Genomic DNA, 7,638 nt, shown 5'->3' with positions numbered 1-7,638 from the left:
TTTAGGGTTTTATGGATCCTTTTTGTGTTTGGGCCTTTGTGTGCGGTTTTCATGCCCCTTTAATCTAATGAACATGTTTCAGTATGTTACATTGCATTACATTTCTTTTCTTAATTGTTATTGTATTTGTCCTTGTATTTATGCTTTTGTACTAATGTTGGTTACAAATAATTGGCTGTAGTTTTCTGTGTGTGTGTGTGTGTGTGTGTGTGTGTGTGTATATATATTAGTGGTGGGCCGTTATCGGCGTTAACGTGCTGCGTTAACGTGAAACTCTTATCGCGCGATAAAAAAAATATCGCCGTTAATCTATTCTCAAATTTGGGTTGGGAGCTGGGTCTAAACTACGCAAGCTATGATGACTTTCACCTTGATAGTTTAACGCGGATGTATACCGAAGACTATAGAATATGGTCACGCGTTTAAGTCTCCTCCGCCAAAACCCAGACGGGATCACGTAGTCCTCCATTCATAAAAACCGAATCTACTATAGCGCGAAATGCCACGTAAATTCGTCGTTTTTTGGATTCATAAATCAAATGTTGGTCAGTCACTTAATTCAAATCGCGATATGGACTAGTGTATGTGAAACCTGAAATGCAAAAAGACCGTTTTAATATGAATCCGATATGTTCCGTTTGCCTAGCTGTATGCATTGCGGAGACGAGCTTTTACTACACGCATACTGAAACACACGTGACGCTCCCGGTAATTTTTGGCATTTTCATCTCACATGGACAGATAAACTCAATCTCCCAAACAGTGGCTGCGTCCGAAATCGCCTACTCAATGAGTAGGTACTTAATTTCAATAAGTACTTACTTAACGAGCGCTAAAAGAGTACCTACTCAACAGCCAAATCTCGTTGAGTATGGATGCGTTCCGCCATGTTGACGTTATCACGTGACCTATGACGTTATAACAAGCGCAACATGAAATGATATGAGCGACGGATTTAATTCATCTATCTGTAAACATTTTGATGTTGATGAAATTTGCTTATTTTGGATTGATTGAAGTTTTTATATTTTTAACAATACTAAAATGACTAAAACCCCCAAATTTGTTGTCTTGAATATGTTAATGGGCAAAATTGTGCAAAACTAGCTTAGATCTGATTTGTTTTCCTTTTTCTTGCTGAATTTCTGTCCTTTCATCCCTGAAACTTAAAATAATAATACATAAATAACAAAAACAAAGGCAATTTTTAATTCATTGCGATTTTATGAATATTCAAATATATTTAATATTTTTTTTCTGTATCTAATCTTGTACTATGTACGCAAACCTTTTATAGTTATGTTTTCTGTCATGATTGTTCTTTGTTAAAGATACTTAAGTCTTTCCCTGAGTTTGTATGGAATTATAAATTCTGAAGTAATAATAATACAAAAATTGGAGCGACAGCGACACCTCATGGCATCAGTAACATGACAACCCTACCTAGTACGCTCTCCTCCATGTTTACAACATCTGCACAAAAGAGACGTCGATCAGTTGCTGAAAGATCTTACCTTTGGAGAAGACTGTTGATTTTACACTCGAAAAATTTAAGTATTACTATTTAGAAATTAAAATAACTTTAGAATGCATTGCTAGCCCACTCCAACACTTACCAACAATAATAATGATAAATGCTGACTAATAATTAATGATATTTTTAGTTAAACAAGCATAATGTTGTTGTTTTTTTCAATGAAGTAATGAATAAATGCATAGGCTTATGAAAATGTTATATTTTATTTACTGACAACATCAGGAAACATGAATAAATTAGTAAAATAATAAAAGTAACCATGAACATAAATAAATACACATGGAACAAAGCTTTATTAAACATATTGGTCTTCTAGTCTTTTTGATGAAGAGACCGCAGCAACTTCTGGTCCAGATGAGACAAAGGGCAGGTGGAGTGATGGAGGGTCTCATTTCCAGGATGCTGCTGTGGATTTCTCCTTTGTCACTGCACACACCAGTCTGCAGACATTTCAGATCATACAAAGATGCACAAATATAATACAAAAACTGTCATTTTAACAGCACAGTGTCATTAGATCTCTGTATTGGAAGTTACAAAATGACCATTTAAGTTTCGGATTTTACTTTTCCCCAAAAATGCTGCAGTCACCTTTCCTTTCAGGTCCTGCTCCACCACAAAACATCTGCAACAAAGGCACATAAATCAAGAATCAGAAAAGTTCTGTTATAGCTCTATTTGAAATGAATTTGAAGTTCAGTTAGGCCTACTATATGTATATGTGTTTATTTACATTACTTACATTAATGTAAAGCAGTGACAGTGAATTCTCACATAACGTCCATCACTCACTCAGATGTTTTGTGTTTTGTGTTGCTCTAGTCTAGAACATTTTCCTGTCATTTGTTAAATAGACATTTATTAAACGTCTTTAAAATGTATATGTTTTATGTAAATCCGCTTTTAAAGACGTGCGTGTGCTACCTGAAGCTTAATGTTCGCTATACGTCATAAAACATGTTTTAACAGCGAAATCACAAATATACTAACTATAGCATACTGTATAACATCTTGGCACCTTATGCAAATCAACAGTTTACGATAAAGTAGCTCAACAAATATGATTTTTAAGACAGGGAACCGTGTTTTGGTTGTAATACTCACATTTGTAAACACCCTCGCCGTGGTTCTCAATCACGTTCGATGATGACGTTTTGGCCTCCTGTGGACTCCTGGGATTGAAAAGTATCCATCGATGAAGACTTCAGGATCTGGGCTGAAGCAGTAGGACATCCGGGGATTTCTCGCCTACTCTTTTTTTGAATACTGAGGTTTCGGACGTACTTCTTTCTTCACGTACTCTTTTTTTCCTACTATATAGTAGTTAAGTAGGCATATTCGGACGCACTTTAAGTAGACGTACGCCCGAATCTCGCGAGAATTAGTGCATTCGCCTACTAATTCTCGCCTACTCTTTTATAAATACTTAGGATTCGGACATACTTATTTGCTCGCCTACTGCTTTTCCCTACTAAATAGTAGAGAAGTAGGCGATTTCGGACGCAGCCTGTGTGTCACTTTTAACGTTTCATTTGAGAAAACTAGCATCATATCATACTGTATGACACAGAAACTTCACGGCAACCTGTCAAAATAAAAGTACGGTGTAACATGTAATGGGCTGGGTAGGTGTTGACGTTAAAAAAACACAATCTAATAGGTAGAAAAAATAATTTCATAGTTAGTTAGTAAACACAAGTACATCTAATTGAACATAATTTATTTTCATCAACAAATTATCATAGAACAGCTTTATGAGCTTTATGATCCATTCTCAAATACTTTTAGTCATTATTTGGGTAGCACACATATTCTGAATGCCTTCAGCAGAATTCAAATTAGCCATTTTAATCTAGATTAATTTCAAGATTTAATCTAGATTAAAAAAATTAATCTATGCCCACCCCTAATATATATATATATATATATATATATATATATTTATTTATTTATTTATTCATTTATTTATTCATTTATATATAATAATATTATTATTTTTTTTTACTTTTTATGCAGGTTGTATGCTTTCTTTATATTATATTATGTATGTGTGAGCGCATTATAATTGTCAATTTTATGCTTACATATAACCCATTTGTACTTTGTTCCTTTTTTTATGCGTTTGCAGCTTTTTACACTTATTTTGGTAACCCCTCCCCCCTCGCCTCTTGTATGCCACTCTTTCTATTTGTGCAGTATCTTTTGTCTCTTTGTCTTTGTACTTCATACTTATTCAAGATCTTTATTTTCTGTAAGTTGATTTTAAATGTGGTAGTATAACATTGGAAGTTAATTTTTACTGTTCTTGCTACTTGTTTATGCATTTGATTTGTTTTCATTCCTTTTTTTATTTTTTTAATGTATTTATATTGCAGTAGTTTTGTATTAATGTCTTTTGTGCTAATTGTGACTGTATTTTCATAGGTGTGGATTTATGATTGTTTTTGTTATTTTGTTTGTTTACTCAGTCCATGCATGTTTATTTCTCTTAGCCTCTTTAAATTTTCCCTCAAATCCCTCCGCCATACCCCTAAATCTTTGCATTTTTTGCTTGTATGTGGCCACTTTTATGGTCTTGACCCCTTTGTATTTAAGTAACTTTTGTTTTTGTGTAAATTATTATATTTTTTGGTGGAGCTGTATATATTCCTTATCCTACATTTGTTTTAGTTGTATTAGTGCTGTATACTTTTACTTGTTTTGCCTTTTGTTTATTTGGGTTTAAACTCTTGTGTGTCTGTATTTATGATTTTTATCTTCAGGTAAAGCGTTGTTATGCTTTTTGTGCAGTTGTACTCTTCATTCTGCTTGAGTTCTTTGTTCTTCCCATGCGGTGTCCTTTTTATAGTCTGACATTTGTCTATGCTACTGTGGTGCTTTTGTATGTTGTTTTTTGTTGTACTTCTATTGGTTTAAATTAAGTGTGAATCTATATTGTCATGTTCCCCTTAGCAGGAGTGGTATTTATCAGTTTTCTCTTGGCCTGTTGATTTAAAGAATGTTGGTTTCTTCTTTTAATGTGGCTTTTTGTCTTCCAATGTACATAATTTATTATTGTTGTAATCCCAGTTTTGACCTCATGTATTGTATTCCTTAGACTTGTGGTGTTTGTTGTTTTTATTTTTGGCCTGTGACTAGTGACAAGTTAATGTTTGCACTGCCTTTGCTTCCAGTTGTGCTAGTGGTCCATATGGTCTTTGCTACCGGTGTGCCACAGGCTCTTATCCACTAGCATTCTCGGGTTATCCAGATCTGCTGTCTCTACAGATGCTCATCACTTTGTTATTGCATAAAATGCATCCCTGCTCTGCATGCAGTCTGCCAGATAATGAAGAAAACTCCCAGGGTTGAGGCTCTAGCTTTCCAGGTCTGCCTTTGCACTGACCTGTGTTGAATCCACTTTGGGTGTTTTATTATTTGTGTCCATTGGGCGTATTCCACCACTGGCTACATGAAAGGGACCCCTGCAATATTTACAGCTTTGATTGGTGTCTTTACTGGGTCTGTCACAGCTGTCAGCTGGTGTGCCTATGACAGCCACCAGAGGGCAGTCTTTCAGGATCATTGTCTATTTGTTCTAGACTTCAGTTCCCATCACCCTTTGCAATGATGATTGTTTCATTACCCTCAGCTGTGTATAACTGACAAGCTTAGCTCGCCTGTATATATGTACCTTGTGGTCTGTGTCTGTGCTGCAGTATTAGTTTGTTTTTGCAGGTTCTATTTTGTGGCTTACCTTGTGCTAATGTTTTCTGCCTTTTTGTTGGGATGGATTACTGTTTTGGAATTTCTCCAAAATGCTGCCATGGTATCTTCTGGTTACAGAGCGTTCTATGAGCAGGTGATGAAATATCAGCTTTCTTCAATGTGTATGTATAGGTTTGGTTGATCAAAGGTTGAGTGTTTGGGGAGTAGTACAGGGAATGAGTGACCTGCAGGTACCGATCCACTACAGCTTGAGCTCAGCTCAGATCATATAGATGGGGCACCACAGTGTACACAGAGGACATGGTGATTATACTTTCTTTTATTATAACTTTTTCTTATCTGGAAATGTAATCTTCAATTGAAATGACTGCTTTTGAATTTCATGCAGTCAAGATCCATTTAAACTTTACATGTACTATATTGTCCTCAGGTCAGCTGGGATTTTGGAGATGGGTGTGCCATTATCTTTTGCATTGATGGCGTGAGCCTTATTCAGGTAAATATTAGTGCACTCCATGCTTCTTGGCTTATTTGCATTAGTCTTTTTGAAATGTGGAAAACATGTCTTCAGTAAACTGAACTAGTTGAAACTGAACTTTTACTGCTGGTTTCCATTATGCATTTTATTCATTCGGTTGAGCTGTTTTCCCTAAACGTTGTAAGACTGCAGCCTTTTGATGAACCAGTATTAGGTACAGTAGTTGTTGAGGAGCAGGATAGAGGGCAGTGTAAGTCATTTAAAGCATGTTTGAGATAGTGATGCCATGTACTTAGTGACTAGAAATAAGGCAAGGCAAGTTTATTTATATAGCACATTTCACATACAATGGTAATTCAAAGTGCTGTACATAAAAGGAATTAAAACCATAATAGCATAAAAATCATACAAATTTATAATAATCACAACAATGAAAACAAAATGTAAGAACATTTAAGATTTAAAATTAATTAATACAGTAAAATGATTATACATAAAATAATGCAATCTGTTCGGACGTAGCACAGTGCTCATTCAATAAATGCACAACTAAACAGGTGAGTTTTGAGTCTGCATTTAAATATGGCTAATGTATTCGCACATCTGATCTCTTCTGGAAGCTGATTCCAACTGCGGGCGGCATAATAGCTAAAAGCGGATTCCCCTTGTTTTGTGTGAACCCTTGATATTACTAACTGACTCGATCCTAGTGATCTGAGTTGTCTGTTAGGTTTATATTCAGTGAGCATATCTGCAATGTATGTAGGTCCTAGGCCATTGAGTGCTTTATAAACAAGTAAAAGTACTTTAAAATCTATCCTAAACATAACTGGAAGCCAGTGTAAGGACCTGAGGACTGGTGTGATATGCTCTGATTTTCTGGTTCTAGTCAGAATCCTGGCAGCAGCGTTCTGTATGAGCTGCAGCTGTCTAATGGTCTTCTTGGGAAGGAGACCATTACAATAGTCCACCCTGCTGCTGATAAAGCAATGAACAAGTTTCTCCAAATCTTGACGGGAAACAAAACATCTAATTCTTGCAATGTTTTTGAGATGATAGTATGCTGATTTAGTTACTGCTTTGACAACTTCATCTTTGTTTCCAAATGCAATGACTTCCGTTTTCTCCTTGTTTAACTCTAAAAAGGTTTGGCACATCCAACTGTTAATTTCATCAATGTATTGGCAGAGAGAGTCAATGGGGCTGTAGTCATTTGGCGATAAGGCTAGGTAAATCTGGGTATCATCTGCATAGCTGTGATATGCTATTTGGTTCTTTCTCATTGTATGTCGTATGTCATGGACGTCCACTGAGACTTATGCTCACCTATACTTAAGTAATAACCTCTCCCTTCTAAGTATGACCTGAACCATTTGAGAACCATCCCAGAAAGCCCGACCCAGTTTTCCAGTCTATCTTGAAGAATGTTATGATCGACAGTGTCAAACGCAGCACTGAGATCTAGTAATACCAGCACTGATATTTTGCCAGAGTCTGAATTTAGACGAATATCATTTATTATCTTAATGAGCGCTGTCTCTGTGCTATGATGTGGTCTGAAACCAGATTGGAAATGGTCCAGGTATCCATTTGAGTTTATGTAGTGATTTAGCTGATTGAAAACAACCTTTTCAATAATCTTGCTTATGAAATAAAGATTTGATATTGGTCTATAGTTGCTCAATATGGTGTTATCAAGATTTTTCTTTTTCAGAAGGGGCTTAACAACTGCAGTTTTCAGGGACTTTGGGAAAGTCCCAGAAAGAAGTGAGGTGTTCACCACTTCTAAGAGATCTGCTTTTAAACAGTTAAGAACACTTTTGAAAAAAGATGTGGGAAATGTGTCAAGGTGGCAGGTTGATGATTTGTGGTGCTGTACTGTTTCTTCCAAAATGTTGCTATCGATTGCTTCAAA

General features: G+C 35.9%; 1 long non-coding RNA gene across 2 annotated transcripts; it reads right to left on the bottom strand.

The window, feature by feature from the left end:
• Positions 1-1,731: 1,731 nt before the first annotated feature.
• On the bottom strand, positions 1,732-2,775 carry LOC141302374 (uncharacterized). 2 transcript variants are annotated; one of them, XR_012342375.1, is made up of 3 exons: positions 2,642-2,775; positions 2,129-2,162; positions 1,732-1,977 (listed from the first exon to the last, which is right to left on the bottom strand). It is a non-coding gene; the product is annotated as an uncharacterized lncRNA (long non-coding RNA). The 2 variants fall into 2 exon arrangements; XR_012342376.1 differs by lacking the exon at positions 2,642-2,775 and adding an exon at positions 2,280-2,631.
• Between the last annotated feature and the right edge of the window lie 4,863 nt (positions 2,776-7,638).

The sequence above is a fragment of the Garra rufa genome, unplaced genomic scaffold (assembly GCF_049309525.1).
Source record: "Garra rufa unplaced genomic scaffold, GarRuf1.0 hap1_unplaced_001, whole genome shotgun sequence".
Lineage (NCBI taxonomy): Eukaryota > Metazoa > Chordata > Actinopteri > Cypriniformes > Cyprinidae > Garra > Garra rufa.
Note: the sequence above shows the minus strand (reverse complement) of the source record. Positions and strands in the feature narration are given on the sequence as shown.